General features: G+C 35.4%; 1 protein-coding gene across 4 annotated transcripts in view; it reads left to right on the forward strand.

Moving 5' to 3' along the window:
* Positions 1-24,694, forward strand: part of mbl (muscleblind) — a 368,573-nt gene that overhangs the window by 192,217 nt on the left and 151,662 nt on the right. Inside the window, exon 2 of one of the 4 annotated variants that reach the window (XM_065346120.1) lies at positions 22,570-22,665. The exons of the other annotated variants lie outside the window; for them this stretch is intronic. The gene's annotated coding sequence lies outside the window, so the exon portion shown is untranslated. The remainder of the gene's footprint in view (positions 1-22,569; positions 22,666-24,694) is intronic. 4 annotated transcript variants of the gene reach the window in all.

Raw genomic sequence — 24,694 nt, forward strand, 5'->3', positions numbered from 1 at the left:
AAAGAAGCAAGTAGGTTAGCTCTTTCGTAGTAGGAAATTATTAGTAATTTTTTTTTACGTCGCTCGACGGTGGTGAAAAGCTTATCGGTACAAGTTGAATGTTTGAGTTAGGTATAAAAATGGAAATATAATGACAACAAAGATGACGTTCAAATTATGGAATACGAGTTTATGAAACGTTCACAACAAAACCGCAGCATCCTTTTGCTTTATCGCAAATATTAAAGACCTTATTTGAATATATCAGGCGAGGTAGCTTGCATTTGTAACCGTTGCTCGGTCTTATCACGTTTTCACACTTGGAAAATTATTGCAGCAAAGAGGTTGACTTTATTTAATTACTTTTACGAGCATATTCTAAAGCTATAATACCAAATACACGTCTGTAGTTACAATTCTAAAATATGTATATCGTCTGCAGGCTGACGATGAGTATTTTTGTTCATCGAGATGAAAATTCGCTGCTCAGTAAGTCTGTTGTAGGCTTACGTTGGGCCTTCTGTATACTACAACATGTGATTATTGTACGAGTATGTGTGGTAAGTGAGTGACCAGTGTTACGCTACCGGGCGAGATTATGTTTGCTGATATGACATATAAACTTTACGCATTTTCGATATATCGACCTTGTATATTATGTACTCGCTGCTCTCGTCTCGTACATAAGTACATTTCAGTGTGTGCTTTTTTTCCATACTCCATGTCCCTTTCTTTTATACCGATTACAGCGGCGGTCGTCTTTTATTTCGAACAATATGAAACGCTAAGTTGCGTTAAAACATTCGACGAAAACAATTTCACCCCTGCGGGCTCCTCGTCATCCATCGTGATGACATTTTACTATATCGAAATTCCCGAAAACCTTTATTGTCTGTTTTATTGTTTCTTTTTTTCTCTCTCTCTCGCTCTATGTTCGCCCGAGCTTTGCGGAGCGCGTTATTCTTGAGGCCATTTTAAGCTTTCCGCACGCTTTATTAAACACAAACTTCTCGCCAGTTTATACGAATCAAACCCATCATTTTTTCCGCGCTACTGCTCTCGAAAGATATAACGCCTTTGTAGATATTGTACGTCATATTGAGACGGAGAGATGAGAGACGTGTGGATGTGGATAGGTTTCGCTTCATATACCACCGGATCAAACTTGCCTGCTGCCAGTCAACCACCAATCAGAAACGTGCCATTTTACACCCCAACTGTTACATTATCGTCTCTATGTCGATTATTATTTTTATTATATTTTATGGTCCGCTTTTCGACGAGTATTTTATTCATCGTCGTTTTTATTGAATTTTATGAGCTAACGATTGATTGACTGTTTTTTTTTGGTTTTGTTTTAGGTAAGCATCGTGTTTTCAGTGAATAAAAATGAGTCAAAGTAGAGTAATATGTACCTAAGTAAGTTATTTTGTATATTTATTTGGATTTTATTCGTCTTGGGCTTGCCTGGAAGGAAACTAGGCTATGAAACCTATAACAATTTTTGATAGTCAAGTCACATTGGAAAGATCTTATCGAAGTGGGCGAATTTTGAAAAGTGAAGAGTTCAGATTAAAATATCAATTCGGAACTTGAAACGAGCTCACGATCTTATGATCAGTTGTCTACTTTTTGAAGCACTGACTCAATTTTAGTACCACATACTTACTTTGAAAAAAAAAAATTTATTCAACTCGTGAGTAAGAGTGATTTTTGATGATTTTGATTTATTTCCTTTGCTTCGTTCGGGTAATTATACCTCAAAATTCGTCGAAAATCACTTTTACTTCCTAGTTGAATAAACTACTAGATATTTCATGACTTCTTCTGTCATCTCAACTCTGTGAGCTGCACATCCCACCAACATATGGTCAGTCATCGCTTTCCAGCTAATATTTTCCATAATTTGGAAGAATGAATCTATATTTATGTCATACTCTCCAATCATCGAGAGAATTATTTCTTCAATAAAATCAATCAAATTAACAAGATTCTTAAAATCTGCTTTGAAAACTTGAAATCAACGTGGATAACAGTACAAAATCTGGGGTAAAGTAAAAAAATCATTTTTTCAATTTTTTAGTGAGATTTAGCTCTGGCAATTTTTTCAGAATTTTTGGAGTGGTGGCCGCTGCTCCATGGCCATAAAACCATTTGGAAATAGGCTTTCTCGCCCCCCCCCCCACCGTAAAGTGGTCAATTTTAGTTGAAATTTGTTTTCTAGCAAGCGGTGAACTGTTCCTTCATACCTGAATTTGGACCAATTTCGTCAATTTTTTGTTTTATGATTTTTATTCGGAGAATTGGATTGCGCCGTTTTGGGCACCCCTGGCACTTTTTCTGTGCGACCTGTACGAATGAAATTCAATTCATGTCCAATGAACTTGAAAAACAAGATACAAAGTACATATGTTTCAATTTCAGTAAATTAAAAATCTTTGATTTTTTCATACCTAATTATGGGTGGGTAGGTAGGAAAATTCATTTTTTTAGATTGTGAATAACGATCGCATGGTGAAAAGTGAGTTCCTAAGAAGAAAAAATATCAAAGATTTCTAAGTTTACTGAAATTGAAATAGGTATATTGATGTAATTGATGTATTTTCAGTTTATATTAGTCTAGACATGAATTTTAGCTGTGTTGGTTACCCGGAGGTAGTGTCAGAAGTTCCCAAAATGACGTAATTCTGTTTTGTAATGAAAATTATAAAACAGACAAAAAATTGACGAATTTGATCCACTTTTGGCTGATGGAGTAATTCGGTGTCTTTGATGATAAAGGTATTTCAAGAAAAATGTTTTTTCCACCAAAATTAACTCCTTTAAGCAGAAAACTCCGCTTTTGCAAGTGGTTTTATATCCATGGAACAGCGGCCGCAGCCACCACTCAAAAAATTCTGAAACAATAGCAGTAGAAAATACATTGGAACCTGTAAGAATGTTTTTGTTTCTTGATTTCAAGTCTTCAAAGTGGGTTTTGAAATTGTTGTTGGGGTCCAAAAAATTTGATATATGTAAATGTAGGGTTATTATCCTCAGGTATCGTACCCTCATACCAAATTTCAAAACAATCGGCTCCAACCAGCCGGAGCAGTGTAGGTATAAACTCCCTAAAAATCTTGTTTTGGGGCTCTATACCAGATGTGCCATTCTCTGTGTTTTTTCAAATTTTTTTTATCATCATACGTGCTTTCTTCCTTTGTTTCCTTGAGATCTTTTTTTGAATTTGAATCTGAATCAGTGTCTCTGTCTGACAATCATGGTAGTGTGACATCCGTCCCCTGTTTTCATTTTTGGTAACTCTTCTTGTAAAACCAAACAATCCATCGTCATCATTTTCAACTGGTTTCCGAGGTTGATATTAGCTCTGTGAAAAATAACAAAACAAATGAAATATTTCAGAAAATACAATAATTACTTACTCAGAAAATAGTTGATTTTGCTCACTTCATTTCCTAGCTCTCTTTTCTTATTCTCCTTTTACGAATTACTATTGTCACTAATTTTCGCGCTCCGCGCAAAAACTCTAAAAAAAAAAAGAGCAATCCATGAAGAATAAGAAAATAATCCCATATAATAATTTTTTCATATTAATTCCATAATAAATTTAAATCTCATAATAATAATTCTCATAAATCATCCGCGAATCGTGATCTCTTCACAACTTCGACTGCAGTGCAGCCAAGAGCACTCCGTGGCGAAAACTGGCCGTTACTCGTGAAATTTGAGCAATACGACCGTCAGTTATTGGGTTTCTTATTCGCGTGTCCAGTATAGTGTCTGAGCTTGGAAAATAGCGAAATTCTCAAACTGTCCTCGAACCAAAATTCCTGCGAAAATATATACGAAATAAAATACACGAAAACGAGGTGAAATTGATAAAATTGTAACAAAAATAATAAAAAGTCGGAATTTCTCGTTTACTGCACGCTATATATACGAGGTAATTCCTATAAATACTAGCGAAATCGCCAGCTAAAATTTATGATTCGGCTTTCTCCTGCCGGCACGGCCAAAATTCATCCAATAAACGACTTTGAGAAAATATAGTGTAAAAATCTAATACGCTTTTACGAACATAATTCAACTATACGTTAACGGACACACACAAAAAAAGGGTCACCTCGAAAACGATCGGTTCTCCGGAAAATAAAGCGTTTTTTTTCAAACCTTTTCACGAAAAGAAAAACCCAGCGCGAAAAAAAACTCGGTTTAGGATTTACCATTAAAATTTGATTGAAAAAGCTTTTGGAAAATCGTTGCTTATCGATAATGTTTATGAAGGTTGATGGGATAAAATTATAGCCGGTTTTGTGGCCGGGCTCGGCGACGACGTGAGACGAAAGAAGAGGTCGGTCGTAATATTGTTCCGAATTAATGACTTGAAATAGGCTGGCTGTGCACTCATGAATGGTGAACTTATTGTAATGCGGCATAACGAGGGTGCCATCATGTATATACGGGTATCCTACCCCACCCCACCCCGTCACACCTCTCGTCGGCCCGTTTACCACCCTTCTTACTTCGACTTTTCTGTATTATTTCCGCGATTCGCTCTCAACTTTATCATGCTTCCTTTCGCCCATAAAGTTGAACTTTTAACTTATTACAATTTAATTACGGTCGCCGATTGAAGTCGTTTGTGCAGATATAGGTTAACGATAACGGTCGCCATGGCGCGATATTCTGATCTGCTGCCATGCCATGCCATGCCACGCTATACCATGCTGGTCTCCTCATCCTTCTCTTTGGCTTTTGATTTTTTTCCACGACAATGGCCTCAGACACGCCATACGAGTATAAGTTATACATACATAACTCTATGCACTGTAAATACGTACTATACGGAGAGGAAGTTGCGCAAAATTAATTTCTTCCCATTCTTAATCATATTTCTAGCCGATTTTTACAGTACATTTGATTCTACGAGTTCTCTGTAATACTGTACTCGCACAGCAGATATACGAGTATATGTAGAAAGAAAATACGCCGCAGAGCAAGATGCCTATAGGAAGGGGATGGAGTAGGGGATTATGTTGAGAAACCATGTGTATGTATGTATACGGGCAAAAAAGCATATACGAGTATCTCTAGTTCGTATATATGAGAATCTACTGCTCTCCTCGCCTCCTCCTACCATCATCGTCGCCACCGCCGATGTAAAAAATACGCCGCAGTGCATAATTTAATCGAATTTCAACTTGAAAATGACGAAGGAAATATTTCCAATTGGAAAACGTCGTTTCTTTTTGTATTCCGCTACATTGACTCGCAAAAGCCGTGTTTTTCTAATACATTATTCAAAAGTTGTACTATCGCATTTAAATGAGATAAAAATTTTTCATTAAAGGAAAACATTACCGCTGAATTATAATTCGACGAGCTGAGCCAGGCCGCAGCAGCAGCTCACCCTTATTGTACGAATTCCTGGCCGGTTTGTGTAAATTTTTCAGTCGTGGTGGAATTGAGTTGTTTCTTTTTGGCAGTTGGAGGTTGTTTTTTTTTTGGTTCTTGGATGCTGGTTCTTTTTCACGAGGAGAGGTAGAATTTGGCTTCTGATGAAGTATGTTTGTGGTTTTGACTATGAGAAAAAAGGGGGAAAATTTCAAAGGTAAAAGGAGGCGCAGACAGTTTTTTATGTATTATTTATAATGGCTGGAGATGTTAATTAGATGTTTTTAATTAGCGAAACAAAATCACCGGTCTTTGAAAAGTATTAACGACGAGTGTTGGTAAGGTTTTTGAAAATTGACGAGAAAATCTGTTTTAATTGGTGAAAAATTATCAGGTGTAGGAGAGCAGAGTGGAAATTATGGAAGAGAGATGAAGAAGCAGGAAAACCAGATGGAAATCGTTATTATTTTCTAATTATAAAAATGTAATATCAATGTTTCTCGCTCGTAAGAAAATGTTTGATAATTTTTTTTCCACTCTCGTGCAATTTTATGTTTTCAACTTTTTGTAACAAAAATTACCTACTTACGTACTCTTTGGATTTTTTTTCTAATTTCTTCAATTGAAGAGGAATTGTATATTTTTTCTGTTCACGTCGCCCAAGTTGTTGGTTCAAGAATAAGATACGTAAAAAATGTTAGCTTTTTAGAGCTCCGTCGGATAAAATTTTGGTTTTTTGCTTTTTGACCTTTTGATTTTCAAAATTCTGCGAAATTTAAAAGATGAAGTTTTCATTGAATATCTTAAATTTTGGCTGGTGAAGCATTTTTGCTTGCTTTATCAATCTAGCTTTGTTTGAACCACACGTTTTTCTTGGGTGCTACGCAACCTCCTCGCCTCAGATTTGAAAAATTCTTGGATATTAGAAAAGATCATGTAAAAATATCTGTAAATCCATGTTTTCAGCAGCCCAAATCCATTTATCGATTTTTGATGAATTTTTAAAGATATCAAAATGACTGAAGAATTTACGAAAAATGAGCCGATTCTCCAGATCGCAGTATGGGTAATTGAGTTGGAAAGCTGGAATTTTTCAAATTATATTTCGAGCAAATGATTTACCTACAGTTGAAAATTCAGGCAAAATTTGTACTAAAGATCTGAAAAACATTGAATTTTCATCCATATGACTATTCTTGAATTTCACAGTGTTGAACTGGTAGAAATTGAGGGCTGCTTCAAACCCTTGATGAACATCGAATTCATATCGTACCTACCACAGATGAAAGGATAAAAAATGAATCATAGGTAGTCCAGTTATTGTTGCCTTTATTTGTAAAAAAAAAAATACGAGAATGACCTCATTTCAAAGCTCAATTCATCTTCAGTATCTCTCATTCCCTTCCTCTCCCTTTACTACATTTTTCCTTTCTTCAGTTTGGACTCGTTACAAATCGCACGCTAATTCAACTATCTCGAGAAATTTTTCAGGCACGAATGACTCGTAAACAGTCGATTACCGTCGTTAAATATTCTAATGAAAAATTTCCTTTTACAAGAGGAAATTTTGTTAAATTGTTAAACGAATCCGGCCGCTTAGTGCTTATCCCTCTTACAAGTTTATTCGGCTTTTCGGGTGATTACCCGTTTCTGGAAAATATCTGTCTGCAATTTTTTAATGAAATTATTGTAACAAGAACGACTATAGCAGGAAAGGGCGAAAAGAGAGGGAAAAAAACAACGAATCTCGACTCGGCAAGTGGAGTTTATTCGCGTGCAGTAGCTCGTTTAGTGTATTATGATTTTTACGAGGTCGTTGTGTGGAAAATCGTGGCACAGGCCGCAGAGAGGTATAAAATTAAAGTTGGGATGCGGTGAGTTGAAAAAGAAGAGCGAGAAAAAAAAGAAGGGATATACTTTTTAAATACACTTCACTACGTAGATATACTCTATAATGTAGTACATATATACTACGTTGCTGAGTAAGGTTTAAAATTCATCAGATGTTTGGATTTTCTTGCCGATGGACGAAGAACGAGTCGCTGGGGAGGCAGGCAGAGTTCTCAACAAAGTAGAAAATTTTCGTGTGGAAAAAAGTTTAAACGCGAATTACCGTTATAAATGCAATTTAAAATAAACGTAGTTTCCTTTAATTTTATGTTTCGCGTTCCTTCGACAGTTCTTTTAATTAAGATAATAGAATGAAATTCTTTTTTTTTCCTTCTCTTTCGTTGGCGTACTTTTCGAAAAACTTTTTTCCTCTCATGTACGCGAAAAAACATTTTCTCTGGGCGAAGTGTAGAGAAAGAGTAGGAAGCGAGTGAAAGAGAGAAAGACGGTCCGCGAGGAGGAGAAAAAAAAAGTAATATAAAACGCAGATGTCTTAAATAAAAACCGATAATCAAATAACCAGCAACACGCCAAAGAGGTCTTTTCAAAGGTCTCGCCAAGGCGAAGGCGAGTTTCGGAGACAAGTAATGGCAAATTAAAAGGGCTTTTCATCCCTTGAGAAATTAAAAAAGGCACTATAAAAGCACACGCCTTTCTTCTCACCAACTCTAATTTTCATACTAACGAAACAAGAAGAAAGAGAGACTTCGTTAGATTCAAGAGCTTTTTTGGCTTATGTCCTTTTCTTAACTGTATTAGGGATTAAGCCTACAAGTTTTCGTCGTCTTAATGGGCAACAATGTAGCATTTCTTTTATAAACTTTCTTTATGCGTTGGTAAGTTTATCCGTTGTGTTCGTAAATTTTACATTACTAATTCGTGTCGCTGCAAAAAGTAACCTCTCTCATCTTACTTCAAATTTAATTCTAAAGCTAGATTAGCGACCAGGGTGTCTCCCAAGTCTACGCTAAGCTATGGATGGCCTATGTATTCTGCGTAGTTTTTCCCTCTTTTATCAAAACCTTCTCCTCTTTTCTGCGTGGTGGCTGGTTGTGTTGTCTCTTGTTGTAGTTGTATATCGTGTTTGGAAACACCATACACCACCGTCTCAAAGCATCGTGGTACTAAAGTCGACCTAATGCAATCTTAATCCTTACCACCATCGTCATCTTCGTCGTCATTACTCGCCGCTTCAAAGACAAAACAAATTCGTTTTTACGCTGGTTTCCTGTTTTACTTACCCGTGTCTCGATTTCTACCAAAAACTTACCCGCTCAATATATTCTTGTCGTTTATACCGGGTGTCCTGATTCGGATCATAATCCGGTAGTCGAGAACTAGTGATCGAGGTAAGCGAAAAACTTGGATTTTTTCATAACCTGCTAATCGTTTGTTGACCCGCCAAATCAATTAGAAATAGTTTCAAACCGTCAATTGAGCAGTTGGGAAGCCTCCAACAAATTTTTAAAACTCGAAATTTTCACAAAATTTCAGAAAATGAAGTTGGAAAGCCAAAATTTACCTTGCATCCTAATTTCAACATGCTGAGTCGATTGGAAAGTGGTTTCAAGTTGTTTTGGAGCTTCCAGAACTTTTTTGGAAATTCCAGTTTTCTAAAAGAAAAATGACATGAAATCTGTCCAAATTGAATTTTTTCAAAATCGGTGGATTCCAGCTCGGAAACTTATTTTTGATGTTTACAATTCATTTTCGACTTCCTGAAAAAAAAATATATAAAATGGTCGCGTACTGGAATCCATCGATTTTGAAAAAATGTCGTTTAATCGGTCAAATGAGCCATCAAAACAAGCACTAAGTAATTGCAAACATACGTGCTAAACTTAATTTGGACAGCTTTTATGACGTTCTTTTTAGAAAACTGGAATCTCCAAAAAGTCGATGGAGGCTCCAATATAAAACTTGAAACCACCTTCCAGTCGACTCAACATGTTGAAATTAAGGTATAGAGTGAACTTTGGCTTTCCAACTTCATTTTGTGAAATTTTGTAAAAATTTAGAGTTTTAAAAACCTGCATGAGACTTCAAAATTGCTCAAAACGGTTTGAAACCGCGACCAATCGATTCAGTGGGTCTAAAAAAGGGTATATACAAAATTTTAGTTTTCTAGGTCAATTTGGTAAAATTGTGATTTTTTCCCATTTTTGTTCGAAGATTTTCAGAAATTCACTAAAAATCTAAAAATGCACCTGAGCATCTGAAATTTTGGGCTGAAAATGGTCAATTTTGAACATTCAAAAATTCGACCAAAGTTAAAAAATCAATTTGGGCTGCTGAAATTTTGGTTCTGGGGGGTTCAGACCATGTTCTTTTAAAGAATCGCCGCGCCGTCTTGTTCAAATCGGAGCTGGACACTTGAAGAGGTTTTCTTCTTTACAGGAATTTGAAGAACCTACATACGACTTCAATGTACGAAGCCTTGGCTTTACCCTTTACCGTAACTCTGTTTTTTCAATTTATCCTCTGAGGTTGAAGTCTTGTTTTTAGAACCCTCAACTACGTACTTTCATCAGCAGTCGAAAGTTCACATTAATTTGAAAATGGGCACGAATCCGCCTTGCGATTTTTTTCCTCTATCGATGTTTATCGGAAAAAAAGAAAACCCCCAACTGAGTGACTCGTTTTCTTTCGACCTAGATTTTTTTTTTCATATCGGATAAAAAACACACGACGCTAATTTAAAGCCATCGAGCTAATGATTACAGTTGTGTGAAAAATCTGAAATTATTTGACCATTGTGTTCGCGTTTGATTATTGTCTATGAAGCGCGTAGCTTTTAATCAGCGCTCGTGATAAATGAACGGTATATAAGTAGCGAACTTCTGAAATAAAGTCAGTCTCTTTTTTTTCTCTTTCTCCCGACGACCTATTTTTTTTTGTTTGGTTATTTATGGGGGAAAAATGCGAGCTTGGAAAATCAATGGCGTATTTTTAGGATTTCCTTTTTAAATTTTTTTTTCTCGGATGCGAGTTTGTGAAAATGTGAAAGAAGATTTTTTGTGATGTAGTTTGCAGTACAATGGATTTTACCCATGGTTGATGATGGAAATTCGTAAAAAAAAAACCATCGGTCGAGGAGAGAATTTGTCGAAGGTCTCGCTTGTATTTAAAAAAAAAGAGAATGTTTCAGAGGTTTCAATTTTTTTGCTGTGGTGGGGTTTTATTCCAATTTCTTGGATTTTTATTGCGAATTATGATAGATTAATCCTTCGAATAAGCTGTTATCTATCAGTTTTGATAGACTGCTTGTGAGCCCTTTTATAATGCAATTTTTCAAATATACGAGGTATATTGAAGCAATTTTTCATTATTTACGAATTGTATGCGATTTTTAGACCGAAGAATTATGTATTAATGTTGCTTTCGAACAAAGAAATTAGTCTCCTGTAGATAAAATTCGACATCTGCGTGGCCACTTGTCTGTTTCGTAGGCTTTCGCTTTTTTATTTTTCGACTCATTTTCACAACGTCAGAAACTGATAAGCATTTTACTCAACGTAACGCCTTCAACCAGTAATTCAGCAACTTCTCTGGCAAGAATTAGTTTCGGTCGTATGGTTTGATGACCTGCCAATAAGGTACATTCTTGTGACCTTGTGAAAAACCTACGTATTGGTCATGCTCGAGTTGATTTTCATATTACCTTGTGATATGACGACGATACCTTCGTTCAGCAACTAATAATTGCTGCAAATTTGTTAAAATCGTTCCATATGTTATTGCAAATACCACCTTGTTTACTAATATGTACTTACAGGATATGTCTTTTCAACTGCAACTACATATATGTTCGTATTGTACATGCAATGTAATTTGTATAAATTTCATTCCAGCCAAGAAATGCGGTTCCCTTCGTTTTCGATTGTGACGTATAGTATAACTAAATCGTGAATATGCATAAGATGACTCGGTTGTTCATAGGGGGATGTTGTAGTGCCTCTAAGGCATATGTAAAGCAAGGGTTTTGTTTGAGTCTGTCTTTCTCTTCATCTCTGCTTATACAATATATTCTCCTTTACAAAATCATTACACGTTTCGATGAATCAAATTCAAATACTGTAAAATGTGAAACGTCTGCCTTAGACAAAACCCAAACAATTTATAAACAAAAGAAAAATTGAAAAACATTCTCCCTTTTCAGTGTTGCCTTATTTCATGAATTTTTTGGCAGTCGAAAAGCATAACGTTTATGTGTATATTTTTTGAGCCATGAATACGACCTTCTGGAAAACAATGCTGAATCAGCCTTGGACTTGAAGTATGAAATTATCCGTGGTATCGTTGAAGAATTCCGAGTTTGAAATTGGGTAATGATTTTTTGAGATTTTTGAAAAAAGTAATCAAGTGACAGTCAAAAACGGTTTAAAATGTCATCAGAAAATCAGAAGTTTCCATCTCAACTTTTTTTGAGCTCTTTTTAAGGATTCCTGAGAATGAAATCGAGTAGTGATTTTTGGGATTTTCAGAAGAAAAGGATCATGTGACAATCAAAATTGCTTGAAATTTCAGCAAAAAATCAGGAATTTCTATCCCAGCTTTTTTTTTTACAAAATATAAACTCATTTTGATAGGTGGTCGCAAGATCATTTTTGAATAATTTTGTAACAGTTTACCTATTTTTACCGGAAATGGAAAGCTGGGGGCACGACTTTAAAATTTGTTTTGCAAACCTTGGTTCAGTTCAGTGTACGTGGAACGAATTTTTTTACTACACATTTTGAAAATTGAGATTTTTCTGGTCCATCATCTCCCCCTTTCCTCACCAAAAAACCTAAAGTACGTCTTTTTCAAATACTGTCTGAATTTTTAGGGCTGCGACGATGGCAGCCAACTGATCTGTTTTTTTTTGGCTAGACTAAACAACTTCCAGTTTCAACCAGAATTCCAGACCTATTGAAAAATGTGTTTTTCGTTGGAAATTTTCAACCCGAACAAATTTTCCACTTATTTTTTGATAATAATAATTGTGATTTCTGGTTCAAGAATTAGTCATGGCAGGGAATTGAAGATTTTACCAAAACTGAAATTTTTACATATTTTTGAAGCATTTAACAAAAATTTCGTGCCGAACTCAGTCAAATTCCGAAAAAGAGTTGAAAATGAACCGGTCTTTTTAGCTTTGTTCTTTTCGCACAAATTTACTGCACTAGTGTACACTGGTGTAGAAAGTGTAGGATTTTTGTTCTTTTCATTTTCTTTTTACACTAGTGCAGGCAAGTTTGTGTTCTATTCAGTAGGGTGTACTCTGGTGTAATGCATTGGTGTAGTTGGTGCATACACCATCTACTCCTGCTCTGGAGGAGGAGTAGATGGTGTACACCATGCACACTGAAATTGAATTGATTGTTGATGATAATTGTTTGCGTTTGTGTTCAAATGTGAATTAATTTATTGAAGAAAAGTTGTAAATGGAGAGTGAAATTGTAAAAAAGCTCATTTCATTCTATTTACAAACTATCGGAAGTGATGATGATAACAAAAATGGGATGAAAAAAACATCGCCAAATAAATGTTACACCACCACATACACTGGTGTGAGTGGTGCATGAGTGGAGTACACCACCTACTCCAGTGTAATACACCAAGCTACACTAGTGTAAAAAATAAATGCGAAAAGAACAAAGCTTTTATTTTATGCGCAGTTTTTCTCGCCTATTTTTTTGAAATACCTATGATAAATTGGCATGAAATTGTGTTAGGAATGAAATCTGAATTGTTGAACTTGGATTGGCGTTATTCACATCAGCGACTGGCGGTGGCGGCGAATAAAAAAGACGAAAATCCGGATTAACGACTCAAGAAGAGTCTATGCACTACCTACACCAATAGTATAGGTATAGGAGAAGAAAAAAAGTTGCACCGGAACAACGTTAGATTTCGCTTTTTTTTTCTTCTTTTTGCTTTGATTCTTCTAGTTGATGCACAAATATAAAAGAAAATACTTATATATTTTTTCAATGCTATTGTTTTCGCATTATGCATGCCATCTTCTCTCGACCTGGATCTTTTGTTTAATGGGACACCATTTCGCTCCGGTTAGCAGTTTTCACGTTTTTAAATACTTTTGACAGTATCGTAGATTAATTTTTTCGTCATTGTTGGAAAGTTTTTCCTTAAATATCACGTGTTTCATTGTTGCCGACGATTTTCTATTGTTGCTATTTAGCGTTGTGCAGCGCGCGAAATAACCGAGCAGACCTATACCTAACATAATATTAAACCATATACGTTGTACACTTTTATATGTATATGTAGTATGTACAGTATATGTACATGAAACTACTCGAAAAAGTTTTCTCTAGCGAGCGTAATATGTAGAAAATGAATTTTTTTCCTCCAACAGCGACGACGACGGCGACGACGACGATGACGAGTTTAGTCGAGGAATTCAAAACACGTGAAACTTTACACGAGAAGACCGCTATTTAAGGGCGGAACTCGTGTACATATAAAATTCACACCGCCATTATGCAAAATACTCGGCACCAATGTCGAGATGGTTGCTGGCAAAAGCATCGCATCAACCGCTCCGACGCTCCGTCCTTCGCGTCCCATCGCATCGTCGACTGCGACACGTTTATAATAATTTTATAAAATCACTCGGATGGCGAATGGCAAAAGTTGACGTGGCTTTGTCCGGAAACACGCTGCGTCTCCAGTCTCCTTGCCTGGTAAGCATCACAGATAAAGGGGTGCCAATGCCAGGCATACGGATGCAAAGAGGGTTTAAATCAATAATTACTTAATATTGTCCGGTTTAATTCAACTTCCAAGTATGTGGCAAATGAAGCCGCGCTTTTAAATGTTATAACGCTGTTTCTAAATACCATCGACATTACTAATGGATAATGATCGTCGTGTTTTATCCACCTCAACGCGATATTCATTTCGAGTAATTTACTAGAGAGCACGTTACCCTAAAATATTCACGTCACAACGGTTGACATTCCAACCGCCAAGTTTGCAACCTAAATATACCCTTATCTTTGACCAAAACTTAGCAGTGGAATTATTTCGGTGCACGAATGCGAATGCCGAATGCCTACCTAACTTGTATTGCGAAAGGATACAGATTCAATTTCCAAAACTGACAGATAAAACTGATTTTACAATATTTGGCGTGAGAATATTTCCACCCACGGTATCATTTTAATGGTGTAGCGTGTATTGTTTATTGTTTTGAGAGCCTAAGGGAATGGAAAAGCTGAGAAGTGGTTTCCTCGCGAAACGACAGGATATTTTGAAATAGAAATTAAGTACCTACTTTCGAAAAATTCAAAGTAGGACACGACTGACTGTCTTGTAAAAATTCTCGTTTACCAAAACTAGCGATGTGAAGTTATTGAATTTCGTTTTTCCATTTAGTCGGGGGGCCTGCATTAGGATCACTTGCACCCCCTGCTGATCCTCCGGGATAACTTTTTTCTTAAAGGGGGAGTCCTAAGGAACATTTCTAGCCCTTGTCCTCAAAAACAAAAGTGGCCCTACTTACAAAATGGCGGCCATTTAAGCCATTTTGATTGGCAAAAATGTGAGAAAAAATAAAAATTTTACCAAATTGACCAAGAAAGCTGAAATTTGGAATATACCCTATTTTCGACCTGCCAAATCGATTGGAAACTGTTTCAAACCGTTTTGAGCAGTTCTGGAGCCTCCAGCGGATTTTTTTAAACTCGAAATTCCCACAAAATTTCATCAAATAAATGAAGTTGGAATGCCGAAATTAATTCTACAAACTAAACTAATTTCAATACGTTATGAAGTCGACTGCAGGTGAATTTCAAGTCGTTGTGAAGCCTCCAGCAATTTTTGAAAATTACTGGAGCCTCCAGTAAATTTTTTAAACTTGAAATTTCCCCAAAATTTCCTCAAAATGGAGATGGAAAGCTGAAATTACTTATGCACTCCAATTTTAACACCCTCTGAAGACGACTTCAGGTAGGTTCAAGTAATTTTGGATCCTCCAGTGACTTTTTGAAAGGTTTCATGGCATCTATAGCAGAATTGAAATTTCCAAAAAGTAGCTGGAACCTTTAAAACCACTTGAAACCACCATGCAGTCGACTTCATATTATTGTACTGAAATTAGTTTGCAGAGTAAATTTCGGCTTTCTAATCCCATTTGATGAAATTTTGGGGAAATTTCAAGTTTCAAAAATCTCCTGGAGGCTTCAGTAATTTTCAAAAAATTGCTGAAGGCTTCAAAACGACTTGAAATTTACCTGCGGTCGATGTCATGGAGTATTCAAATTAGTTTGCAGAATTAATTTCGGCTTTCTAACTCCATTTATGTTGAAATTTTGTGGGAATTTCGAGTTTCAAAAATCCGCTGGAGGCTACAGAACTGCTCAAAACGGTTTGAAACCGTTTCCAATCGATTTGGCAGGTCGAAAGTAGGGTATATCCCAAATATCAGCTTTCTAGGTCAATTTGGTAAAATTTTTATTTTTTCTCACATTTTTGCCAAAATTTGATTTCTGAAAATTCACCAAAAATCGAAAAAGGCACTGTGGCACTTGAAATTTTGACAGGTGATGAATTTTTGCCTGCTCTTTCGATCTACCTTTGTACGGTTCAAAAAATGTTATGCTAGTCCTATGTTGGAACGCTAAATCTGCGATTTCGGCTGACCTGTCAATCAAAATGGCCTCCATTTTGTAAGTAGGGCCACTTTTGTTTTTGAGGACAAGAGCTAGAAATGTTCCTTAGGACTCCCCCTTTAAGAAAAAAGTTGTCCCGAAGGATCGGCAGGGGGTTGCAAGTGATCCTTATGCGGGCCCCCCGACTAATTGGTAGAATCGATATTTATGACGATTTACATATAACTTATTGAGCATGGATGATGGAAGCCTGAAATGGATTACAATGGAAAAATAAAGCCAAATTCTTGTTCTGCGACTTCTGATACCTACATGTAAATCAATGCATCAAATACACCGTCAACGAAGTCTATTTTAATCAGCTGTTGAAAAAAACTGAAAAATCGTCTGAAGATTCCAGAATGTCTGTGCTTACTTGAAAGCACTTTTCAGTTCTATCATTGCAGACAATGTTTTCTTGTTCTTCCCCTCCCCAATGAGGATACCCCCCCCCCCTCTTACAGCTTTCGAAAGTCTGACAAAAGATTAGAAAGTCATAAATTTGGCGTAGCATTTATTAATTTACCAAAAATTGTCCACAATTTGACAAGAATTTCTGGTAATTTACCAAGAATCATGTTGTTGCCTACTTCACCAAAAATCCACAAATTTCTAAAATTATGTCAAACTTTTAAAAACGACTTTTCCAACTTTTGAAAACTTGAAAAAAAATTTCAAAGAAAATGATTTTAGCAAATAAGTTGCTTAATTTTTTTCGTGTTTTGAAGAGTTAGACAACACTCATTTTTAAAAGTTTGACAATTTTTAGCAATTCATCAACGTTTGGTAAATTACTGGTAATTTTTGGTGTAGAGTTTCTATCATTATTTCATTCAATCCTCTCGAATCATGATTTATTTTCAAAATGTTCTTATAGCTCGTTCAGTTTACAAGTTGGCTCAGTAAAAAGTAATTCGATCAAAATAATAAATTTTTTTCGAAGTATTATAATCCTTTGCCCAATTTCGCCATCGCTCACTATTAATTTGAATCATTTTTACCAACGTGTAGCCAGGTCTTTGAGGCGAATTGGTGTTTGCCTATTTCAAGTGAAAAGGAATAAAAACTAACTATCATGCCTAGATAAAACCGTATTATGAAATCGATTTCGACAATACCCTGGAAATGCTGCCTGGAAAGGGTTGCAACACACTCCTAGCTAGGCTAGGTACCTGTATTGAAACTAAATACCCTAATAACTGCTGACACATCTTTGTGAAACACACTGTACAGTGTACAATGTACATTGTGCACTATCTAAACTATAAACATAAATCTTCACTTGGACGTTCATTAGTATCGATTATATCCCCTCGTATTTCGTGTATAAGCGTTAAAGCCCAGACAACGTAGTGCAAACGTAGGTGGTAACCCTAAAAGTCAATTCGTTAATTAAAAAAAATTATATCGAAACAAAATCAATACCTATAATATAGCCGACACGAATACCGGTATAAAAAAAGTCACACTTTGAGTGGAATATTATCAGTTTTTTTTTCTATCGCGAAACTACGCTCACTTGAAAATACTTTTCCTGATTAGGTAAATATTTAAATGAGAATATAATGCGAATGAAAATACGCCGTTGGAAACGTATTTTGTTACGAGACGCAGCCGGGTAATTTGCGTCGAGCTGGAAAAAATATCTTAATTTATTTGCAAACCATATCAAAGTTGAAGCTTGTAAAAATTTCATCTCCGGAGTTAGGTATTCTCGGTAATATTTCGTGTAGTTTAGAAGAGAAAAAAAAGAACGCCGAGAGAGAAAATACAAAATTCTTTTTCAAAACAACCTCTATTCAGAGTAAATTCGCGATATAAAAGAAGAAGAAAATCTTAAAGCGAAACACGGTGTTTTTTTGTAAGAAATTTGCAATTTTTTTTTCCACCGCCAATATTTCTATCGTATTGTTATCAAATGAAATACTTAATTTTAGATTTCATCGAGGCTATTATTCAGTTGATTTTTGAATCGGAAGGCTTTTATTAAGGGGTGCTCGTGTATTTTTTTTTTTCAGCAGACGGTATTTTTTTTTAGCTTTTTTCAATGTGGTAATACGAAATGATAAGAATAATAGAAATTAATTTATTTAAAAATGAAAAAAACAAGTCACGTGGAAGCCGAAATAAATAATTTCAGGGTGAAACAGTTGTTTTTCATTTCTACGAATAATATTTACTATACAATAAGTAATTTAGTATTTGAGTAAGCAAGCTATGCTCGCTGAGAATTTTTTATAAATAAAAGAGACAAAAAACTATTCAAAATTTCGATGAAAAATAAAAGCAACTTCTAGGGTACGTAGGTAACTTATCTCAGATTTGTTGACAGTCTGTAGGTGTGATTTGCTACAAACTAGATGTTTTCAACTATTTTCAATGACTTTTTTTTTGGTAATTTGCTTACTTGAATTGTTCAATCACACTCAGCTCTTGTATGCTGAACTAATCTTACAACATTACTAGGTAATTTGTTGGGGGAAAAAAGTTGGTTATAGGCATTGATCTTTAATCTTATCTTCTAAAAGAAATCCGAATACTCGTAGAAGATTCAATGATCTTATAATCATTCATTATGAATTCGCTGCTGGATTCAACAAGACTTCGATGTTCATCGTTTCATTTTTCTTTTGTAGAAGTTATAAATGTACAGAAAATGATTCCAGTTTATCCCCTTGGTTTCAAGTGTGAAGTGGGTACAATTTGAATAGTTGAAACTATCTCTTGATGGAATATTTTTCAGGTTCAGTAATCCGTTCGGTAGAACTAGAATTTCTTATACCTACTTCCGATTGTTGTTTTTCTTTGGTATGATTGAATATTTTTCGTGTTCAGCAATATGTTCAGTAGAATTTCTTACATTTTTGATTGTTGTTTTTCTGTGGTACCTACATACTATATCATTGCTGGTTGTTTTTTTCTTCATGCATCGTCGTCAGATTTGTTTTGTCCTGCTACATTCTATTCCTTTGAAAATGTGAAATTGTTCTCTTCTCAACTGACTGTTGTTGTCTCTGATGACCAAAATAGTCATCAAGGAACTATTCATTTCATCTAAATTTTCATTTACAAATATGGAAATGTTTTCATACGATGAAATAAGATGCCTGCTGTATTTCAACCAATGAAACTAATGAAGTTTTGACTCGAAATGTTGGATTTAATTTCATTGCTTATCAGTTGATAAATATGTTGATAAAATTTTTAAATTTTTGTATCTATTACCAAAATTACTGGTCTGATATCAGATAGGTATTCTTTTTATCTTCAATTCTGTAAAATGTTTCATTAAAATTTCAATCGAATATGTACGTTTTACCCTTCATACCTCTTGCTTGATTAACTTCACAGAATTTTTGCTTTTTTTCGATTTATTCAGTAATAAACAGCTTCAAATTCTGCAAGGTTTTAGATTTTCGAGCATACAAAACTTTTTTGAGGTGGCTCCATACAAAAAGTCCAGCAGGGTCGAATCCAGGGCTTCATGTATTTTATGTAGATGAATATTGAATGTGATGAATTATGATGCTGGGTTGTAACGAAAAAATCACGAAACTAAAAATTTGGACACTCCTGAAACAAAACAAAATAACGAAACGAAAAAAAATTTGTTATGGCATCATTGGTTCAAGGGGTTCGATGTTCCCTTTATAATTCTACAACATGGGACAATCGGATTCAATTTATACTACCAGTACCTTGATATTCGAAGAATTATGCAACAGTCAAAACATAAGAAGGTAACAACGTACCAGTTGTTAGTAGAATTACATTATTCGACCAGACATGTTTACGAAAACTTTTATTCGAGGGTTGATGACCCTTCCGCGGGACCTTTTTTTTTTTCTTTGAACGTCGGTCTTTTTTTCTCGAGTCGTCGACATCACCTTTTTTATTTTTGTCATCGTCAAATGAATCAAGTTTCATCTTCAGATTTGGAATTTTTCAGGAAATCTCCTTCCAACCCAACTTACAGCTACATTCGTAATTTGGGTTGCAGTATCAGCGTATCAGCAGGCAAAATAGTTGACACATGACTTTGGAACACCTGGCATACAAATTTTGATAATCTTTCACGTTGAAGGTGTTATCAGGAACTCTAAATAATTTTTCAAAATGGATATGCCTTCGATGGTTCTATTCTTATTTGTGATTTGGTGATGATGCTCCTTGGTAATTTTTTGGTGAATTACTGATAATTTTTTTTTTTTTTGAAAATCATCTACCAAGTCTCCAATGTCTCCATAAATCACGGTTGCTTCGTAGATTCGAGCCGCGTAAAATTCGAAGTGAATAAGATGTTACCAAAAATTGATTTTGAACGGTAATTGTAATGAAGAACAGTTCGGTACTGACATTCAAATTGTGAAGAGTTGAAATAACTACGCAATCCATATTATATAAGTATAAGTATTAGGTACATGCTTACTTAATATTACGTCAAGTACAGCAGCGAGTAGTTTGTTGTAGAGTAAGAGTGAACACTTTCAGAAATGGACAAAAATTAGAAAAATATTGTTCGTCTCACGTGCTCGATATTTGCGCAACTGATACTGCAATTTTACTGATGTGAGCTGCATTCGAGGGAATACATTCTTACCCAACGAACTGCATAAGCTATATTGATAGGTCTATAGCCTGACATCCGGATCCATTTCAAACTTCCTTTTATTTAAATTTTCGGAATAAAGAAAACAATCACCAACTAGCTTCAACTTCATTCCCTCCCTTCACCTTTCTCCTTTGGCACATTTCAAATGACAAATCGATCCGGAACCTTATTCGAACGCAGCGTAAAATATCCATTGGAAATGCACCCTCACCCTCCGGATGCAGATAACGATTGTAGGCACATGCACGTCGTTTATTTTCATACAAAAATTACGCTATCGGCGTAAAAAAGTGCATTTCAGGGAAAACTTTTCAAGACTGAAAAAAAATTACTCTGGAATACGTAATGGTAGGAGTACAACATACTCGTAGTGCTGTTAGCGTAATGAAAAATGATTTTATTGATCGCGAGAGAGGAAAGTTAGCTCGGTATGTACGCGATATGGCGCATTATGCTTCGGCATTTTCGCGGACCGAGATTTAAAAGCGAATTTCGTGTACCAAGGCTTGGAAATATTCTCGTCTATGTAGATGTAGCATAGTTCGAATAGTGCCTCGTATCAAAGGAATAATAAAAGCTGAAAATATGTAGGTAGACCTTGAGTAATGTACCTAAAGTACATAAATACGCTTCGGTTTCGCGATAGAGATGCTGCTCTTTTTAACCGAAAACTTCCCATTCTATTTGGTTTTAATCTTGTATTCGTATTTAACAAAAACTCTTCCGTATCGTGCTAACGATAAGCCGTGAATCCGTGATGACGCTTTTGTAGGTAATGCAGATGCAGTATAGTGTTGGAATGGTTAGAAGCATGCGCCATTCATGCCTCTCCTCTTCGGAGAATATATGAAGTATAAATCTTTTAATTAATTACATTTACATTTTGTTAAATTAAATTCAACTCTTAAGACAGAGTCGTTGATAAGCTAATGTACGGTATGCTTTTGATTAACATTTCAACATTTTATAGCTGGCGAACGCCAGTATCAATATTTGTACGTAAATTTGTTTTATGCAACTTACAAAACTAATCTCGGCGAAAGTTCTCTCCAATGTAATGCTCTTTTAATTCACTTATTCTTTGTAATGCTGCTGCAAAAGTTTACCTTCTCAAAGACATTTGTGTGTATATAGAATATACACATCACATTGCACATACTCGTGTCTCTTTGTTGAGCATTTTCGTGCTGTACTCGTATAGTATACAGATGCTCCTTCTGTATAGTAAGTTATACCGTATTTAGAATTAGGTAGGTAGTAGGTACTAGATATCGTGTACTCGTATGGGTATTTGTTTGGAAATTTCCACGTTGTGCGTATTTTAAAATGTAATTATCTAGATTTATGCTCTTCGAGTGTTACGAATAAGAAATGTTATCATTTAAATGGCATTTCGGCTTCAATGCGTTTCTCGAGACTTGTACTTATGGTTATTTTTGGGGGAAGAATGTAAAACGCCTAAGTTTTAATGTGATGAATATGACTGCAACTTGTGTAGTTCGTAGTCTTACTCTGTTCAACGTTACGAACCATATTCTGATCGAAGAGAGCCACTTGAAGGGTCTAGTTTCGGTTTCAACGAAAGTTATACTTTTTGAAAACAACATGTTTCAGAACTCCAGAACCCAAACCAATATTTCATTATTGAAAAAATTCTCGAAAAGCATTTTCGCTGAAATATTTGAATTTCTCGCGGAATTTTAACCCATTTTAAGAAGTCCCAAGGTCACTTTTGAATAATTCTACAGTACGTAATCTTGTACGAAAAATGTTTGGGCTCGAGCTATTTTGAAAATTAGGGAGTTCAAGCTCCCTCTCCTCATTAGGCAACTGCGAAAATTCAAAATATGTATGTATTATGTCTTGTATGGTATTTTAATCCTATTTTTTTTGGACCGCGAAAATTCTAGTTTAAATTCGACTTCTAAGTTCATAATGCACTTTTTGCCATCATTTTATTTTTTGTGAAAATATTTTTCGAAAAAAAATGCTTAAATCAACTAACTTAAGTTTGTTTATTTTTTTCATTTGTTTCAGGTGAATATCAATAATTTTACCATCTATTTTGTGTGCTCGAGGGAAATAATTCCGTAGTTGAAATGATACCGGAAGTCATTCAGGATGAACAATATGGTGAGATTCGACTCCACTTACGTATTTTATCTGCGATCCACATCATTCGCATCCGTTCATTCGTCGAATAATAAATTTTGGAAGGGGGAAAATGGGAGAAAAAAGCGCCGATACGAGAACGTTTTTCCCAAAACCAAAATGCCGGCTATTTTTACCATTTAGATATCGAGTTTTCGTTTCTTATCGTGAAATTCCCCCTTTTTAATGGTCTAAAACGGTGACAATAGCACTTAACTGCTAAATACGAATACATCCAACCAACGTCGCATGAGTATCGAATAATTTAGCATTCACAAATGGCTTCTAAATTTAATAAGTCCAGTCATAAATCGAAGTCGCATTAGTCGGGACATTTTTATTCGCGTTAATGGAATCACATAATATGGTTCAACGACGCGCGTTGGCTTTTTTACGAGTATCTGCACGGAATAACGTGCGAAGGGATGAGGGAAGGATGCGAAAAAAAAAATACATAGTTGAGAGTGCGGAGTATCGCGAAGGCGTCATAATTAAAATAAAAATCATTAAAATTACTCGCAACGAGTATCTTCGGTGGTTATCCGACTGTATGAATTTTAATCGCGGATAATCTCGTATGAATAGATGATTTGCATTCGATGTAATGACTCTTCGTCGAGCATCTGCATCTACATTTTTCGCGTTCAAATGCACTGGGGTGAATGTGGGGTATCGTGTACCTACTTGAAATGTAAAATTTGATATTATGAGATTATAATAATGATAGGAACTTTCTAAGTACATAGTTGTCAAGATGTGTTTGCATTTTGCAAGTTTATGAGGTGAGCAATGACCAGAGGGTCATTCAACCTTAATTCTGAATTCTATAAAGAAGTGGGACTTCGTTGCCTCGTTTCTTCCATTTTTTTTTTTTTTTTTTTTTTTTTTTTTTTTTTTTGCAAGAGTAAGTACACATTATGCTCTTTTCTCTTGTGGTGAGAGGTGTGGAGGGGGCGGTGCAGTTTAACAGCTTGAAAATTTTTCTTTCCTTCATGACCGCTTCTTTCTTTTCTGCCGACTCCTGCTGCTGCTGTTTGATGGCAACCAATTCATCATTCATCGCGTTGTCCTTCCCCCTTCTTGATTCTTTCCACTCAGCTTTTTCTTTTGCATAGGAGTCTTCAATCTTTGAGCCTTGATACTTTCCATCTTCAGGATTGGGAGGATGTAGTCTGAAAGTCTCAAAATCAAAATTTCAGCTGCCCAAATTGATTTTCAAATTTCGAAAGTGAAATTCATCATTTTTGGTGAGTTCAACTGTCTTTAAAAAATGTACCTACTTAATCAGTAAAAATGTTTCAAATTTATCCTGAAATTAATATCAATTTTCCCAAATTGAATTTCACCGTCAACTGTCATTCTGGAGCCTTTAACCCGATTTTCGATTTCTCCAGAATTCCGACATTTCCTTAGAATGCGTGGAAGTTGATTTAGGCTGAGCCACAACTAGATTTGTAGCTGCCCGAATTGATTTCCACGACTTCTGGAGAAATTAAAAATGGCGCAGGAGGCTCCAGAATGATCGGAAAAGGCGAAATTCGGTTCGGAGGGGTTGATATTCGATTATTTTTACTGAATGAATTATATATTTTTTTGGAAAAAAGCAATAATCTTCAGAGGTAGCCAATTTTGGGCTTTCAAAAATTTTACCAAAAACTGAAAAATGAACTTGGGCAGTTGAAATTCTGATTTTTGAGGGTTTAGAGCATGCTCTTTTTAAAAAGGAACACAATGTTGAATTTCAAAAATTTATATGTATTTTAAAAAGACATTCTTGAATTTGGAATTCTCAGAAAATTGTCAAAAATCTAAAAATGGACACGATTTTAACCCCACTTTTTTCAAGTGAAAGAATTCCCAGCTGCCCATTCGCAAAACTACGGATTCCTCAATGGCCCAATAAATGGCTCAAAACTTCTAAAAAATGAAACGATGTAGACATATCAAGCGTCAGAAAGTCATATAGGGTATACTTTTTTGTGGACTCCAAATTTTTGAAAAATTTCTCAAA

Source organism: Planococcus citri, chromosome 1 (assembly GCF_950023065.1).
Source record: "Planococcus citri chromosome 1, ihPlaCitr1.1, whole genome shotgun sequence".
Lineage (NCBI taxonomy): Eukaryota > Metazoa > Arthropoda > Insecta > Hemiptera > Pseudococcidae > Planococcus > Planococcus citri.